This window comes from Anser cygnoides, chromosome 10, assembly GCF_040182565.1.
Source record: "Anser cygnoides isolate HZ-2024a breed goose chromosome 10, Taihu_goose_T2T_genome, whole genome shotgun sequence".
Classification (NCBI taxonomy): domain Eukaryota; kingdom Metazoa; phylum Chordata; class Aves; order Anseriformes; family Anatidae; genus Anser; species Anser cygnoides.
The window spans coordinates 6798251-6816482 of NC_089882.1; the positions used below are offsets into that span (position 1 = coordinate 6798251).

An 18232-nucleotide genomic window follows, 5' to 3' on the forward strand; every position below is an offset into this window, starting at 1 on the left:
AGAAATACACTTTCTGCCTTTTATTTTTCGTCCTGGTGCTCGGGAGCTTCCCTTGCTATTGTTGGAAATTGTCTAGTTCTGCTTGGCCTTGCTAAACTGTTTTCTTTCCTCGCTTTCCTCACAAGCCCTCTCCCTCTGTGGCGTGCCTTGTTTTATTTTATGTCTCCAGCTAGCTGTTTTCACAGCAGCTATCTCAAACGGCAGTGAGAAAGAGAGCAGGTGGGGGAATTTGGGGAGGGAGCTGGGCCTGCGCGAGGCGGGGTGGAGGTGGCAATGGAAGAGCTGGAGCTCATTGAAGCAGGCTGGGGAGACCCAGAAAGCGGCGGAGAGCAAGGGGGGAAGAGGGCAGAGGAGCAAAAAGGGGGGAAAAAGGAGGAGGGGAGGATCGATGGAGCCAGAGGGCAAGGAGGAAGAGGTCAAGGACTGATGTCCTCTGCACCGTGCGCCCACCCGACTGTCCCCGAGAGCCCGTGCAGAAAGGAGGTGGCTTCTGCCAGAGCAGCAGCGGTGACGTGCATTTAAACAGTGCAAAAGTTTATTTGCTTTTTTCTCGCAGGATATGCTAAGTGATTTTGCAGTTTGAGTAGAGTGGCATTATTGCACTTAGCTCTGCATTTATTAAATAAATTTGTTCTCCAACTCGAGTGTTAAGTGTGTATTATGAAACCTCAGAGCCAATCTTAGTGGTTGCAGTGTGCAAATATTTTTAAAATTATGTAATTAAACAGGGCTTGGGCTGCAGTGTCCTCTGAAGTGATTTATTAATTGCATGGTTTGATTAAATTTAATGTTATTTTAGTTTATACAGAAAGGGTCGGTATCTTTTTCGCAGATAGGGACATCTTACAAGGCTGTCAGTGATGGTTCAGAGGTCCTTATGAGGAATCTTTAGCACCCAATTAAATATTAACCAAGAAGATGTGACTCGTTCCTTCTCTGTCCCTGAAACTGTGTTTTGACATCTAAGGCTGGTGATAAAACTTTGCTCTGCAGAATCACTTGCAATGCACTCCATTTATCACGAGATTATTTCTAAATTAATCACGCTAAAAATCTTTCCGTTGTAATTGTGCTGGGGCTCAGCGCTGTGTGATGTGTGTAAATAAAAAAATGCCCTTTTAATTTCACGTTAACTGTATCTAGCCGCTCTTGCAGCCAAACTGTATCTGTTTCCGTAGAATGTCATTTTAAAGGTATTGTGGTTACTGAGCGGCAGCTGTGATTGAAAAGTATGTAAACTAATCTTTAGTTGCTCGTGTCATTTTTATATTCTTATGTCAGAACACAAGAAGGCTGCTTTAAATTTGTCTTTCACTGTGTATTAATTTTCAAGTCTAATTTTTCTTGGGTTAAAGCATATACTGCGTTCTCTAGTACACATTACCATTCAGTGCCAAACTAAATGGCTACTTGTGAAAAAGTACAAAATTAGTTCCTGCTTGATTACTGTAAAATACATATTTATTTTTGTAGGGACGTTTTTTATTACCAGTACATAAAGTACAATTAGCCCGCGTGGTATCAGTGACTTAGAAGAAGAAATAATCAAGCACCATGCATTTACCGCTGTGAAGACCCGTAAGTTTTAGAGCTGTGCACTGCTTCCCCAGAAACTAGAAGGAAGGTGCAAAGGTTTTTTTTTTTATTTATTTTTCCCCTTTCCAGGCTTGCCCTGTGTGGTGTTCCTGCTCTTTTAAATGCAGACCATTTAAAATTAAATCCTCGGTTAATATGTCTGCATAAGAACTTCTTTGTCTCTTGATGCCCAACCATTGAAAATTAAATGTGGTTGTGGATAAGTATTTATTCATACCATACCTCACACCTGATCCTGTGTCAGTATGACATCATCCTTGCCACAAAGATTTCTGGTGGTTTAAAAATGTTCCGTTGTGAAGTAAGTGGGAGAGGTAGAAAAGGGGCAAGGAAGGCAACAAAAATAAACTACTAGTGGGATTTGATGTTTTGCCAATTAGAAAAAAAATAAAATCATATTCTTAGGTCCACATACTGCCTTTGATCCGTACACAGGACTTCCATTTGTGCCAGTGGCTGTTGAGCCTGCAGAGGGAAGGCTGTATATGACTTAATTTGTATGTTGTGGGAAGTACATTTTCCTAGCATGTGGTCTAGCTTACTTGAAGAATCTGAAATGCGTTATAAATGTAAATGCTGTGTTTAAGTAAAACTTCATTATGTTTTGGTGGTTTCCAAAAATGCACAGGATTTGACCTTAAAGTGTTATTTCAAGGTGTTATGATGTATGAGCTAGACTTTGTAGTCTTCTAAATTAAATCTTTGAACATGTTATTATTGTATTTTGGCATTGGCAAGATGTAGTTCTCAGCTATTTTCTGTCACAGCCTTCGTTTTTCTTACAAGAGTAAGGAGACGGGGCCAGATCCTTCTGGAAGGCGCGTGTGCGGGACGGGGAGCGCCGTGCGCTATCCGTGGTGTGACTCGGGATGGGTTTGCCCCTTGGATTTGGGCCCGAGCTGACGGTTCCTCCTGGCACGCAGCTCGGCATCGAGGCGGAGCCGGTGCTTCTGCAGGAGCGTGTCTGCAGCTACGGAGGGCCACCGCTCCGCTGCAGAGGCCCACGTAGGATGTGGTGAACAGTTTAGCGTTTGGATCCCGATCTGGTTTGTATATAAAAGGGGTTGTGTTTCTGTTTGGAAAATATGAGCCCCTTTTACGTAGCCCAGGTGTGGATTAGCTCTAAACCATTCGCCCATTCCTGTGTTTGTGGGAGACTGTTTTCAATTCTTACAAAGAAGCCGTACAAGTCAGGCCATAGAAACAGCAGAAGCAATCCAAAAAAGGATTAATATATTTATATATATATTAACAAAGTGTTTGCGATCTCAGAATGGTAGTCTGGATGTAAGAACAGACATAACCGCTGTAAGTATGCTTTCTCCCAAAGAAAACACTGGCAAAACGTTTCCACCTTTGCCTCCCACCTGCACTCAGGGCTTATGTTTCTCCTTCCCCACCCAGCGGCCCTGTGCTCGCGCTGAAGCAGGGCAAGGAGCTCTGCTAGCCATGGGTGCCATCCGTGCAGCTCGGCCCCTCATGATGCAGGGCACAGGGACAGTATTTAGTGTCCCCGCCGGCCACCGAAGGCCTGTGGTGGTGCCCTCGGCCTGCCGGGGAGGCAGCAGGGCGGGAGGCTCGGCCTCGCTCTGCCGCGGTGTTTCGGAGCACGGAGCGGGCTTTGGGCTGGGGTGTGTTGTTGCAGAGAAGTCAATTAAGAATAAGAGCTCTGAGTCAGCAGCCGGGGCTGCGGCCATCGCGCCTGAGAGCGGCCGCCTTTGAAGTGCTGTTTTTGGTACCGTTTTCACGACGCGTGCTCGCGCTATGAATCACGATGGTTACGCGGGTGATTTTCCCTCAAGAACGGAGCCAACCCCAAACAAACGCGGGGCCGCTCTTTCGGTCCAACGCACCAGGCCCGGCCTTCTCGTGGGAGTGCCCACAGGGCCGCTGAGGCCGTCTGTCTGTCTGTCTGTACGTGGCGAGGTTGTGTCCCCCCGTGTGCTTGGTGAGGGAATGAGCCACCGCACATTGGGCTCCCTCCCCATCCACAACCCTCCTCGCAGGCCTGGAGCTCCCTGCCTTCCTCCTCCAGAAGCCCGTGGCACCACTCAGGTTTTTCATGCAGTTTTTTTGTGGGGTTTGGAAGAGGATCCGGCCCCAGGCTGCTGCCCATCCTGTGGGTAAGGGGAAACGTGTGCCACTGCCCGCGGGGAGGAGAAAACACTCGTGCCTTGACATTGCCACCTCAGTGGGAAGACATTGGGCTCCGGGATGGTGGGCATCTGGAAGTAACTGGTGCCAATATTTGACATCCCAGGTGGAAAAGACACGTAGGGGTATATATCCCCATCCCCTTCTGCATAATGCCCTCCTCGCATCCTGAACGGGGCGATGCTTAGAAACACACCCCGAACTGAGTTCAAAATGGATTGCTTACCCGTGTTTCTTGAACAGATAATTTTGCTGGCACATTATTATTCACCCTCTGCTATTTTCACACTGTGACACTAAACTAGAGAGAAGAAGAGATTGAAATTTTGACCGGTACGTTATCCTGATACCTGACGCACTGTGTCGATATGAGAGTATCTTTACCACAAGGACTTTCTTAGTGGTTTTACAGATCCCAGTGTGAATAAGTAGAAAAAGCTGAACTAATAGCTCAAGAAGCAAAAATATTTTTTTTCTTAAAGAAATTGATTAACATGCAAATATGTACTGTATGCATATTAAATATCATTTCAAAATGTGATGGGCAGGAAGCATAAGTGATGCCATTTGGTTTTGTGGCATCAGTGTGGGTTGATTAAGGGGGTGGGGATAAATTTTGGGGATTATTGATATAGCATGAGTAGAGCCAGATGGTTGTATTACACATCTTTTGTGTTCTTGTTTGCTTCTTAAAGCAGTTGCAGAATTTTGCCCTGGGCAAAATTTACTCTTTGCTCGTATGTTCCCTTGTGAATTTACTTTTGACAAAGTACTTCACAAAGAAGGGAAACACTGTGCTCTGCACCCGCAAACTCATCCCTTCCCTTTGCATTTGTGAAGTCAACAGCCCTGTACTTATAAAATATTTTGCAACTTGTGAAATAAATTAGCAGTAGGTGCAAGTTCAGCGTGTGTGTTGTTACCCCCTCTGTATGTGGTATTGATTTCCAGTGTGTGTCATTTTTTAAATTTTCCTCACAGTGTTACGGAGACGAAACTGTGGAAATGGCAGCCAGTTTGTTTTAGTGCACTAGTTATGTAGTATTCTTCCATTAAAGAAATGTTGTCTTAAAGATTAATGAGCTAATTTTTCCACTACTTTTTTTTTAAGTTTTGAGATTGTGGTATACCTGATTCATGTTATCAAAAACACATACTTTGTGGTATTCAGGTTGAGTGGGAGAAGGTTGTGATAGGTAGGTGGTTCTTAACTGGGTGTTTGTGACATTTGTTGGAACTGCTTATCACCGGAACCACCAAAATTTACATGTATTTGTTATTTCCCTTTGAAAGCAAATTATGCTTTATTTCCCATAAAAAGACGAGTTTTTGTAAAAGCTTTGTAAGAAAGAATTTGTCTCCCTTCTGCCTGGTTTGCACCAGCGCAACTCCATTGACTCAGCTGGGTTTACTCCCACTTTGCATCACTGTAGGCCCGGGGTGTCGAGGGCCCTCTGCATTTAACAATTATAGTGGAAATGATCGTGACTGTAAATATGTTTTGTCCTCTGCCTTTGCCTCTGTGTGAGGCAGTGTGCTTGCAGAAACGGAGTGGGCTCGCCTCGCTCACGGTGGCGGGACTTTTGTGGGGCCCGATTACTGGCTCTCCTGCTCACAGACACTGACTCAGTGGCTCCGCGCCTGTGTCCCCTCTCTGGGCAAAGCCGACCCGATGTTTTGCCCAGGTTGCAAGCGGCAGCTTCGGGCCCTTTGTTGGAGCCAGGAGCACTTGATGTAAAACTGGGCAACGAGCAGCTCTGACCTTATTGAAATCTCTGTCTAGTTCAGTCACAAGTCTGAGGCTGAAGCAACTTGCTTCTAATAATGATGCCATTGTGCTCATCCTATCTGATCAGTTCTTGAAATGTTTTAGTAAGTCTATCTTACAACATTATAAGAAGATAATCAGCTGCCTTAGAAGGTCCCCATCTGGAGTATAGAGTTCTTTTACTGAAAGATGTTTTGCCTTTCCGAGATAGCTCTCGCATTTCATCATCTGTTGTGCAGAGATGAAGTGCATATGAAAAGTCAGTGACTCTGAATCCATCTGTTGTTATTATTTTCCACTGATAATTGGCTTGAACAATGAAATGTCTGTGTCTGTAGCCTTTGAAACTGTACACCCTGTTTATTTTCTGGAGGTCTCGCTCCACTCTCACCCCCCCATTTTTTTTTGTTTTGTTTTATTTTGTTATTTTTTTTGTTGTTGTTTCATTTTCTCTCAAGCTCGTAACTAGTGGAGCTTGCATGAGGATGACATCTTTGACTCTGTGCATCAGTATGTGTCACTCAGCATCTAAAGCTTGCCTGCCAATTTTTGTCAGGGTCCTATGTCTGTTCTGTATAGAGTATAGATTAGGCTTACAGCAGGAAGACTGGCAGACCCAGACTTCATATATAACTTAACCGAAATGTAGTATTTATTTCACTTTATTAAAATATTAATTGAGTCCAGTATCTAATACCTATGGAATTAGATACTACCTGTAATTGTATAATATATTCAGTTGCATCCAGTTTTGCACAATGCAGGGTATTAATATTGGATTCCACTAACAGCAGTTCCATTAGCTTGCTCAACCAGTATGAGATATATATGAGCAGGGAGGCATAACTACCAGCCAGAACTGCCAAAACAGTCATTAGAAGCTCCATTGGGATGGACAAAGGCTTTTACACAGTGATATACTGATTAAATTTTGTTCTATGGTTTATTTGCATCAAGGTTAGATCGCTATCATCTATGTGAAACGTATTATTTAACACCTTATTTGGAAGGTCATTTCAATGCAAAAATAGTGAATGATACAGGGGCTCTAAAATTTCTTGCAGGATTTTTTTTTTTGTGAGGGGCGTTGGGGGGAGGGTTTTTATCCTGTTAGGCTTGACTAGCTCTTAGCAATTTTGTTTTAACGTGGTGAGCTTAATCCAAGGAAAAGTAAAAACTCCCTCCCTTCTTTGTGAGTGCTTAGTTGAACTGAACACACTTGCTTCTCATTAGAACCGTTAGTTATATCCCCTGTCCTTTGGATCCTCGAGCACGTGCTGCAGATTATTTCAGTAAATGTGTGCTGCTTCTTTTAAAGCCCGAATCTGCCTGTGTCTGCCTGTGTGTGCCGGTGTGTGCGCGTAAGTGGGCTTTCAGAATGAAATTTCAGTGCCGAAAGCAGTCGTGTTGTCCATGTTGCACTGTAGTCTGGAGCACAGGAGAGTAAGACAGAAGAGTGTAATCTTATTTGTCTTTCAATGGCAATCATTTAATGCTGCAAGTTATTAAAAAATAATTAAATTACTAAACCCAACATGTAGCTAGGACTTACAACAAGAGGTCAATGTGATTTGACTCCTTAAGTTAGGAAGGGGCACTGGTGAATTCCAATTGCTTTACAATTTTGCTGCTTCATCCTGTTTCTGGTATAGAAATATGCACGAGACTGAAAAATAATTTATTTCTCTAGAAGCAAGAGTAAATCACGGTATATAATTATGTATACTTGATTATAATAATAAATGCTGAGAGGTGCTTGGTGGTTATCACAGTCTCTAATTTAGTTGTTTTTGGAATTAAATATAGTCTGGAGGGGTTGTTTTGCGAGACTAATATTTTGGAAATAACATTTTTAGGGGAAACTTAAGGATTTTTCTTTTTCATTTCCCCAAATAAACTACTAATAGGTGTGCATTATGCAGTGATTCATAACAGCTAAAATAGATTTATATGTGGAATGTCTTTTATACAGTAAACAAAACATAGGGACAGCACAAGCAAATTCAGATTTAATATATCAACTCAATCAAAAGTCTCTATTAATTTCAAAACCTCGTTAAGAAAAACTGGGCTGGCAATGTACTGGATTTGACTACAGTTAATGAAAATGAATTTTACAGGTGGTGTTTGGTTGTGTTTCTGCTTTGGTGAGATGGGTGGCTGAGCCAAAGCAGGCATAGCACACGATTCAGTTTTTTTTTTTTTTTCCAGAGCAATGCTTAGATTAGAAATGAACGTTTGGCATTGAGTAGTTGGTGCTGTTGTTATTTACTATTACACGAGGAAAGCGTTTAGCTCTATGATTTGATTTGATTTTGTAGCTCCTATCCCCTTAAACAAGCTGTGTAGCTTGTCAGAGATCAGGACAGGTAGAATGCACAGCAGGCGTCTGATTTGAGCCAGTTACTCATTTGCTGAGTGTTTGTGTTTATGCAAAGGGGCCTCTTCCTGCATATTTAATCTAGAGTAAGGCAGTGGCTTTTGTTGTGTTTAGACCACATACCTTCAGTCCTTCCTTACACTGCAGCCAGTGTTGAAGCACAGAAAGGCTGGAGAGTCAAAAGTGCTTTAGTGTTTTCAAACTCTCAACTTTCTGCAGTTGGTTGGGAATTACTGTACGTACAGCTCTAAGCCTTTTCTTCCTCATTAATGGGTAAGTTTGCACTACGGTAGAATAAGATACTTTTGTTTCTGTTCCATTTTAAAAACGCAGAAAATGCTTGCTTGTTTGTTTGAATTGTCCAAAGCTCCTGAAGCAAACCTGGTCCGTTCAGGGAGTTTGTTGCAGGGAATTAGACGAAGAATACAGGTGTTTCTGGAATATAGTTGCGAATAAAGTACTAAATGCCGTGCTGCAATAGGCAGGTATTTGCGGGGGGGTGGCGGGGGGAGTGAGTTCGGTGTTATTATTCTTTGTACTAACAAATCCTGTTTTGTAACTATCCTGAAGATAATGCTTCCATTGTTAGCTAAAAGCTTTCAAACAGTGTGCAACACAGAACTGCAAAAGCAGCAGCAAAAAAGAAGAAGAAGGAAAAAAAAAAAAAACCCTCTGGTCTTTATTGTTTCCTTAGCAAGGGTCCTCACTAGAATGTCTGCGCTGTAATAGGAAGGTTTTTCTTATGTGGAAATTGAATCGTCTCTTCATTGATATTAATAGCACACTAGAGATGTTAGCCATGATGCAGAGTACCAGAACTGTGGAGTAGGAAACCTGATATTGCAGGGGGAAAAAATGACAGTCCTATTGCTCCTCAGTGTGGGAGACATCCCTCCATGAGAGCAGAGTTTGCATAATGGCATCCTAGCTTAACTATTTACTATAGGTATTTTAATCTCGAGCTCTTTCTTTTAATATAGATGTAATTACTCTCGCTCGCTCTCGCACTTATTAACAGCGCAGCTCGGTTTCTGATTCAGTCTGAACAAATTAGTTTTAAAAATGACTTTCCAGAAAATCCATGCGGTGTGCCTGCACAATGTATACTGTATATGCAGCGTTCGCTGCCTTAGGAGAACGCCGGGGTCCAATGAGAGGGAATTGGTATAAAAAATTAAAGAAAAGATGACAAAGGGCACGTCTTCAAAGCAGACGATTGTAGTACAGACAGTGTTGGGAGAAATGTGGAAAATGTGCACCGAGGCCAGAAGTAGTAGTTTTGGTTACCAATTAACTATTTCCTTCGTTTGAGTAACTCCTCTCAAACAGAAGAGTGTGCTGTTCCACCACATGTTGGGAAGTGTGAGAATCTGAATAAAATTTCATCAACCTTATTAAAATGTGTAGGGACTTTGGTCTTCTTGGGTACAAATCAGCCCACAGACGCAGAGGCATTTATTAACAATAAAGACTGCCGAGGGTTTTTAATAACAAAATTACAAATACCATATCTAATTGTAAGCGTATTACTTTTATGCACCAGTTAAAAAAAAAAAAAAAACTTTTTATGAGGAAAAGTACCTCAGTCAAAGCACCTTGTGTGATTAGTGCTATTGTATTCTTAAATTTTGATTGATAGAGATAATAGTTTTCACTTAAAAATACAGACAGGTACTTTAACTTTCCATGACAATAGCTATTTGCATTTCTTTTATCTTTTTGTTTAACATTTGTGGGGGTTGGGACGGATTTGATTATTAACTCTTATTGCACACCGAGGTAAATGCTAAAACAAAGCTTTTGTTAAAGCTTCAAAGGTAAAACAGCAAATATTGTTTTTAGCCTTCAATATTTAAAGGCTGTTAAGGGATACCTCGGCGATACCTCCACATGGCCGTGACCACCAGCCGCACTCGGGCGCCAGGTAAGAGCCGGGCCCTGGCGCCGCGCCCGCCCGGGCCTGAGGGGCGCTGAGGGGGCCGCGGGGGGCCCGGGGCCCGGCCCGGCTCGGCCTCGGCCCGGCCCCCGGTGGCGGCGGTGCGCCCTGCCGTGCCGGGCTGGGAGCGCTGCCCCTCGGCGTGCGCCTCGCCTCGGGCCGGGGGCAGGCTGAAGCGAGGAGCCGAGAGCGGCGCCCAGGTCACGGCGGGGGAAGCGTCAGCGTTTCCTACGGGCGTCGCTTCGCCAGGCAGCCCGAAGTGACTGCTGTGGGAGTCTCGAAAAGTAACGGGCTTTTTTTTTTTTTTTTTTTTAATCTTTTTTTTTTCTTTCTTTTCCTGCCTTGGCAGAGACGCCGCAAGCCCTACGCCCACAGCGGTACTCGGCGGTGCCGGGGAAGGGGCAGGGGCGCTCCTGCCGTGCCTCCGCTGAGGCGAGGTCAGGTTGGGCAGGCGGGCGATGCACGCAGCCACAAAACGGTTGGGGCCGGCACCCAGGCTCGCGGAGTTGTTTCAAGGAGCCGGGGGGGAGCGGGCGGCAGTGCTGGAGGCGCGGGCCGGCCGTGCTGGGGGAGATGGCCTCGCACCCTTGGGTGGGCTTCGGGGCGCGCCTTGCGGTCCTGGCGTCTGGAGGGGTGAGCGAGGGCCGGCTCTCGTGTGCCCAGCGATCCGCGCCGGGCTGATAACCGAGCCGAGCCGGCACTGAAGGATGCGAGGCTCGCAGTCGTCGTGCAAATTCTGCGTTGGAAGCGAGCTGTTGTGAACTTGCCTGTTAGCTGCACCCATGTTTCCTGTAAGAGCTATTAAAAAGCAGGGCAGGGATGGATTGTGATTAGTTCTGTAGCGTTGGCTTGCACCGAGCGATTCTTTTCCAAGGTTACAGTGGACTTGAAAGGTAATACTGTTTTGAAAGAGAAAATGTGCTGTGCATAGCTTTGTCCTCGTGCCGTTATTTATTTTAATTTTATTTCTGCTTAGAATAAATAAAAAGCACCAGCCAGAGATTCTGAACAGCCTGCTAATGACTGAAAATGAAAACGCGGTATGATTTGCTCACTCCTTCCACCGAGAAGCAGCAAGGTGGTGAGCGTTAATATCCCTGGGTTTTGGCCTGTACCAAATCCATTTCCCCCTCTTCAAAGCGAGGTGAAAGAAGTGCGCTCGGGCTCTGGCAGTGTTACTGTTCACCTGCATCTCACTTTCTGAGGAGGTGATAATGACTCCTGGTAAAGAAAATCTCCTGTGCTGCGCCCTGTGATATTTAATATGCGCTGCACAATAAAAAGTAGCCACCTTGATAATGGTCAGAAAAAAAACATCTTCTTCAGCGTATTTGAAATATTTAGTTTAATATATATATTTTTAGGTTGCTAGATTCCTGGAGGGATAAAAAAAAAAAAAAAAGGAGGGGCACAACAAAACTGAAGAGGCTATTCTGAACATCTTCAAAGCAATTCTACACGTGACCTGCGTGTGTTGGGTACAGGTAGCCCGACCGAGTGCACTGGTAGGAAACCTGTCCGCAGGATTGTGCCCACAAGCATGCCTCATACCAGCTGTCGCACTTCACGATCAGTGTACACCCTGTATTTTCAGGATTAAAAAAATTTTCAAATGAAAACCATTTTTTTCTCATACACATGTATAGTTAACAAAATCATTGACTGCATCTGTTCCCTTACAGGATAACAAAATAATAATAGTGACAATAGCAAGGCATATTTCAGGCTGTGTGTGACTCAGTGAATTTTGAAGGGAAAGAAATAGCTGTATTAGATGGTTCACTTTATTTAGATGAATTTCTTGCACAAAAGTGCTTATTTTGATTATCAAGTTTTGATATTTTAAAGCTTTCAGGAAAACTGCTAGTTAATATTTTAATCAGACATTAAATATATTTCAGCTGATCTTATCTAAGAAAAATTAATGGAAATAAAAATTCAGAAATATTTTTTTGTTGCACTGTTGTGTGTGTGTTCTCTCTCTCTCCCTCTCTCCCTCTAAATAAAAAGTGTGCTTTCTAGGTAACGACAGGGAGATTCCCTCTCTAGTTTAGGTTTCCAGTAATGATTTGTGGGCTTCTCAGGGCTGGGACACTGGCAAAAAAAAAAAAAAAAAAAAGTGAATAGTTCTAAGCAGGGAAGCGGTTCAACTGATGTTCTTCTTTCCTGTATAAAATTACTTACAGCCAGTTTGTGTGGGTTCAAGTTCTTTGTTAATCTCTGGCTATTCTATTTGGATACTAATAAAAATGTTGCTCTCTTATTTTGAACTTTATTCTGCAGCACTGTCTACCTCTGTACATTCTTCATATTTTTGGTTAATTTGGCTTTGCAGTAATCACTTGGAGTTGGGACTCCAACCCACAGCCTCAAAATTACCTCCGTGTCCTGATGGAGGAGACAACTAAATTGAATAAGTGTTGTGGGATCAAAAGTGTTAAATGGTCTGACCCAGCAGCAGGTAAAATGGCAAAGCCTTCTTCTCTTTTTGTCTTGTCCCGTGGTACCAAATGAGCAGGACCTGATCCAGAGCAGTAGGGGGTCTGTCTCTTAAGGCCAGCTGAGAACATCATGGCACTGGCTCAGGTCGTGATCTTTTTAGGATTGCTAAGGGTTGTCTTTCCAAAACCCCGTTGAAAACAGCTATTATAAGAAGTACTTCTGTATTCAAGGATTTTAGAGTGCATTAGAAAAACATTTACCCATCTTGTAGATGGGTAAACTGAGGAGCTTGGCGAGCAAATCCGATGTTTTCAGGAATATCTGGTAAAATCTGACCAGAGCAAGTAGTTTTGCATGGACTTTTCCCTGTGTGTAATCCCACTTAAACCGGTGGGACTGTGTCGCAGGCATTTGGAGAGCTTCCCTCAACTCATGAGACACTATGACCACTAGTGCTCGCAAAGTGGATTTTTGTATGTGGTTTGGTTTTCTATTTTAATCATCTTGAGGGGAAATATGAGTATAGCAAAGTGTCTTGCTTTGGTAGGTTGGGATTTTTTCTTTGTTTGCTCCACACACACACTTGCAGTGTTGATGGTACTTTGTGTTTATCTTAAAGACAGCGTGATGGAAGGAATGTGTGTTGCACACATCAATTCACTCACCCATATAAACATTTTCAGGAGGAAAGTCTGTATTTGTATTTCTACATTTTGAGATACTCAACTTTTAGACTACTAATGAGAAATCTTCACAGGTGGGAACAGCTGGCTCTGCTGCTCATTTTAATTTCGGTGGTACGTTATCCAAATTTTTTTGAAATTCAGGTAGCATACAGAGCAACTTAGCTAGAAACGAAAGCAGCTCAGCTATCAGTCAGTGACTGATTCGTGGGAAGAGCTGAAGTCCTTCTGAACCCTCATTGCCTGTTGACCTTTGTAGACCACATTTGTCTCCCCTGAGTTAACGTTGGGCAAGTGTCACCAGGTTTCCTTGGGGTGTGTTTGTTCCATATATAACAAGCATGTTTAGAAAAAGTTACCTGTCTTTTACAGCACTACCAAAAGATTTATTGTGTGCACTTTTCATGCAGACGTGTAATTTTCAGCAGTTTCCTCAAAAAGTACATTTTAAGGTTGGTTCTTTTGCCATCAGGAAGAGTCAGGGTAGAAACGAAGTCTGCTTGCAAAATACTGCCAAATAGAGATCTGCCTGCCAAATATCCAGAAAATTTATAAAATAGATAAATATGAAAAGGGGTTTAAAGTGTCAAATCCAAGATAACCCCTACTGCAAAGCAGGATAAAAGCCTTTATTGTTGCTAATCTAAGAGCACATCATATGTCAAAGGTCATGGATTTTACATAAAAGATGTATTGTTTTACATACTCTCAGGAAGGTGAGACCTGACCTACTATGATGGAGTAGTGTTATGTCCTTTAGAGTGCAGAATCGGTGCCTTACACATGTACCAGTGAAGCACACAGAGCTTCCTATGCAGCAGACATGGACACAGCTTGGCCCCTGATCTTCTGCTATTTTGTTACTAGTACTGTGAAAAAAAATATATCTCAAAAAAAAAAAAAAAGCCAGTGAGCAGCAGACAAAAACAATATTTCATTTCAAGGTAACCTTTTTTTTTTTTTTCTGGCTAAAAATAATCAGTTTCAACGGTAAAGAAGTAATGCCTCATTCTCATTGTGAAAATATTTTTCCTTCCAAAATAAATGGCAGATGAGTACATTTTCTTTTGAAATAATTTTGCGAAGATTCTGATTTTTCCCAGAGGTTGATATTTCGCTACTTCAGTAAAAAGCTTCACCTACTGATGTAAATGGCATAACTTACCATTTGGTGAGTTTCACAAACACCCCCAAAACTCCACCTCACTGTGTGAATTTTATGAAATGGAGTTTCACGTAGCACTGTCTTACACATCCACATGTCACTGACTTTCCGTTTCATATGATGTCATCTGTGTCGGCAAATTATCGCATATTTCTTTCTGGCTTTACTATATATTACTCTGCACCCCTGCAGCAGAACATTAACATTTCAGTGAAATTGTTATAATTTTACTCTATTAAGGTATTTGGTCAATTGATGTGGAATTAATTCTGAATGCTGTTAGTGGTTTGAGTGAGTAACTTGATCTAAATTAATAAACAAATGTTTTTCTTTTCTCTTGTACCATATGTTGATCCCAATTACATGAACAGAAAGTGGCAGATTGTCATGTTTCTTAAAAGATTACATACTCTTTTGCATAAGAGAGAGTACACAAGATGCAGTAATATACAGGGTAAAAAAAAAACTGCACGTGCTGTTTTCTCCCTCCTACTTTTTATAAAGATGCGCTTTAATTATTTCTCTCTTTAATACTCGCTGTTCTTACCACCTTGGCGAACTTGGTGTGCTCTGGTTATGCTTAACCAGAAGAAATCCCAAGACAGTAAACAACTTTTTGAATTAGGCATGGAAGATGCAGCTAGTTTCAAAAGCTTATGGAGGGCTGCGTCTCTATAGAAAAGGATGAAAAAGGAAAGGATCCAGAAGCTAAAATAGACATGGTTACAACCGGTCTTAAAATGCCTGAAGTAAGGAGAACCCATTCAGACAATAGTCAGATTTCTGAAACAAAGGACTGAACTCATATATTATTCAAACTAAAAATAGATTGATAGACATCAAGATTAGGAAAGTTTATGCTAGAGAACAAAGATGTCTCATCTCCATGTTCTTATTTTTTTCTCCCCCCTTTCTTTTTTTCCTTCCAAAGACCCAGTTGTTCTTGTTGAACTGAAGAGCCTCACACGGGCTGGTACTGATAAGCAGCAGCCCTGTGACTTGATTGTTTTTATTAACTCTCTCTGAAAGTCATTCACCATTAAACACGATTAGATTCATTTGTTGCTTTATTTATGTTTGTACTTGCAAATGTGGTGCCAATGAAAATGCTTGGGTGGTGTTGCTGACGCTGACCCGGTAGTCACGTGTGTTACCTTCTCTCTTCTGCAGGGTAAGAAGAGTGACTTCTTTGGGTGGCTGTAGCTGAAGATTGCTTTACAGGAGCAACTGGAGAAGGTAAATACAAATACTGTTGTACACACAGTTTCTGAAGCATGTCTGAACCAAGGACCTGATCCTGCAAGCCCCATGAATGCGCCTAGTAAAGCACAGTAAAGAACCGTGAGGTTGGGCTTGGCACTGAGTTTTTGGAGCCACTGCTGTGCCTTAAACACGTGCTTTGCCTGGGAAGTCGATGGTTTAGGTGCCTGGTTTCATTCCAGGAGAAAGGCCTCAAAGATGCCCTTTTGGGCTTTCAGCCACGTGCTGTGCGGGCTGTCTGAGGACTGAATGGAGCCTCTTTGTGAGTGGGAAGGCCCAGCTCCAGTTCCTCTTGGTGGCCACATGGCCAGCCCACGGCCAGCATTCATGGGTGCAGGGCTGGGAGCTGCAGCAGCTCTGCCCTGCAGCAGGATCCCCTAGCTGGGGCAAATCCCTGGGGAATGAACGGTCAAGTTAGCTGCAGTGCTGCTTCACCCTGCCTTTACACTCCTGGATTTACAGCAGTGCATTGGAGAGCAGAATTTAGCTGTTAATTTGATTGCTTATTATCACTGCAAGAATTAAAACACATGCTTTTTAGGCTTTTGGAACACAGTAAAAAGGAAAGAAATATCACTCTCTGCAAATGATTTTTATTTAAAGCAATGTGAAAGTCCCTTCCTTCTAAATTAACTCCTTACCTCTCTTCTGGTCCAAAGTTTCGAGTTGGAAAGGAATATTAACATCACAAAAGTGGTGATTCATAAAATTAACTTGCAGAAGACAGGAGTAACGCAGATCAGTGTTTGGTACTGAAGGGTGTCATCTGACTGAGGTTCATATGGCTGCTTTATAATCACCTTCTTTCAGAAATTAATAGTCGGTTAAGCACCATAGCAACAAGCAACACTGATGTAAGCGCTGAGCAGTGGCTGCTGTTCGCTGTGATGTCAGTGTTCGTTAGTACTGTTCTCTTGACCTTGTTTGAATATAAAATGGTGATTTCATTTTAAACTTAGAATTTTACGGAGTGACTAAATGCATCAGAGTGAATTAGAGCTATTTTTATTTTTAATTTTATTAAAATGTACTTCAAGGGGGGAAAAATGTCCCTGTTCTCTTCTGTTTTAAATTAAAATAGATCTGAGGATGATGTGGGTTTTTTTTTCCAGTTCTTTGTTGCCAAAAATATCTGTTTAGTGAGGATGAAATTCATGAAGTTCAAGTGAATAGTGCAGTCCTTGGCCATCCCCATGATGTATGTAAGCTGTATCATATATGCCTCTCTTCGAGATCTGAATATCACAGTTTTCGCTTGTTTGTTTGTTTTCTTAATGTTGGATCCCATGGAATATTAGATGCGCTTCAGCTATTGAAGAAAGAGCAGATCCTGTAGTTAAAGATGGTGCCTCCTTGCCCAGCAGTGATGTTCCCCATGTGGGTTTTTGTGAAGAAAGGAAACAAATTAAGTCGCAGGTGCATCAGACTGCCTCAGAATTTGTGGGATTCTTGTGGAGCCATGGTTGGTGTGTGGTCATGATGCTATGTGACCTGGGAAAATCAAGAATTTTGGTTGTGATAAATGCAAAACACTACCTGTAGACCTGTTTTCAAACTGCAAAACAAAATTCACAACCTAAAAATAGAGTTTTTCAGTGCATCTTTTAATGGTAGGACTGGTTTATGTGACAAGGTATGGATTTGTCCTGCTTCCACTGCTACCTGGGGTGCTCTTTCCAACAGAAAGCTATTTGCTCCAGGGTCTGTCCATAATCTTGCAAAATGTTTCATAAAATAAAGCCATGAGTGATATGTGGTCTAAGAAACTGGATGTCAAATTTCAACTGGGTGAGAATTGAAACTGCCGAGATAATAAACCATGAGAATAGGAGATAGTAATGGAAATAGTGATAGAGTCCTAATTAGAGCCGTGCCACTGAAACAGGGAAGGTTAAGGGTTTGGTTGATTGAGTTTGAGCTCAATTGCTTGATAGCTTAATTTCAGGTGAAATCCCATCTTCGGAGTTAGTGGTTAAGCCACTCAGCGCAGTTACAGAGCAGGACTCTGTACTCCTTGAGGAGCGGCCGTGTGGCCCTGAGCGCCCCAGAACAGCGTGCGAGCCTGGCCTCGGGCGTGCGGAGTGGGATGCAGGACAGACCTGATAAATAGATTTTTATACTTGTGTTTTGTTTGTTTCTTTTTTTTTCTTTTTTTTTTTTTTCCTCTCCTTTCAACTCTAAAGAGCTCTGAACAGAGGCACAAACTGAATAGATACAGCAAGGGGCTTTGATGGTTAAACCTTCAGAATTAAGATGTTTACATTCTCCTTTATTTAGCACTGTTAGGCATAATGCCTAATTATATACCAGTTTTTCCTCAAAGTAAGAATTTGAATTGAAATGTTTGATTTGGGGAGAAGGGAGGGGAAATGTATTTTTACAGAATTATGGACAATAGTGTTAGTTTTCCAGGAGCATTCATTTGTTTAAATGTATGTAAAAGCATTTTCAATAATCAAACACTATTCAGCGAGCATTGTAAATCAAGGATAGCTTGCATGTTGAAAAATTGAAAAGTACAAAACATGCTACTAAAGTTGTACATTACTGGTAACAAAAGACACATGCAGACTTTAAGATAGCAAAGATAGAATCCTTTAGAAAACCCTTAACAGGGAAAAAAATCAACACAAAGGATTTAGCAAAGTTACACTTAGTTTAAAATTCCAAATCTTAATGCTTGCCAGAGTTAAATGTTGATTAAATGTCAATAGTAAAACAGAAGCTGCCTTCTGTAAATCAGTACTGGATGAGATGGTCAACAGATAAATCTCTGGGTCTGAGCTCTAACTTTGAGTATGTGTGTGTGTGTGTGTACATATATTTATATATATTTTCTCCCTTCCTT

The 18232-nt window shown here is 42.2% G+C and overlaps 1 protein-coding gene across 12 annotated transcripts in view; it reads left to right on the plus strand.

Annotated features, from left to right (window-relative positions):
• Nucleotides 1-18232, plus strand: part of FOXP1 (forkhead box P1) — a 371023-nt gene that overhangs the window by 137558 nt on the left and 215233 nt on the right. For 10 of the 12 annotated variants that reach the window (XM_067003312.1, XM_067003311.1, XM_067003309.1 and 7 more), the window contains one exon: nt 15295-15360. The gene's annotated coding sequence lies outside the window, so the exon portion shown is untranslated. Of the gene's footprint in view, nt 1-8008; nt 8172-15294; nt 15361-18232 lie in introns of those variants that run through there. The other 2 variants (XM_048070134.2, XM_048070121.2) reach the window with 1 other exon arrangement.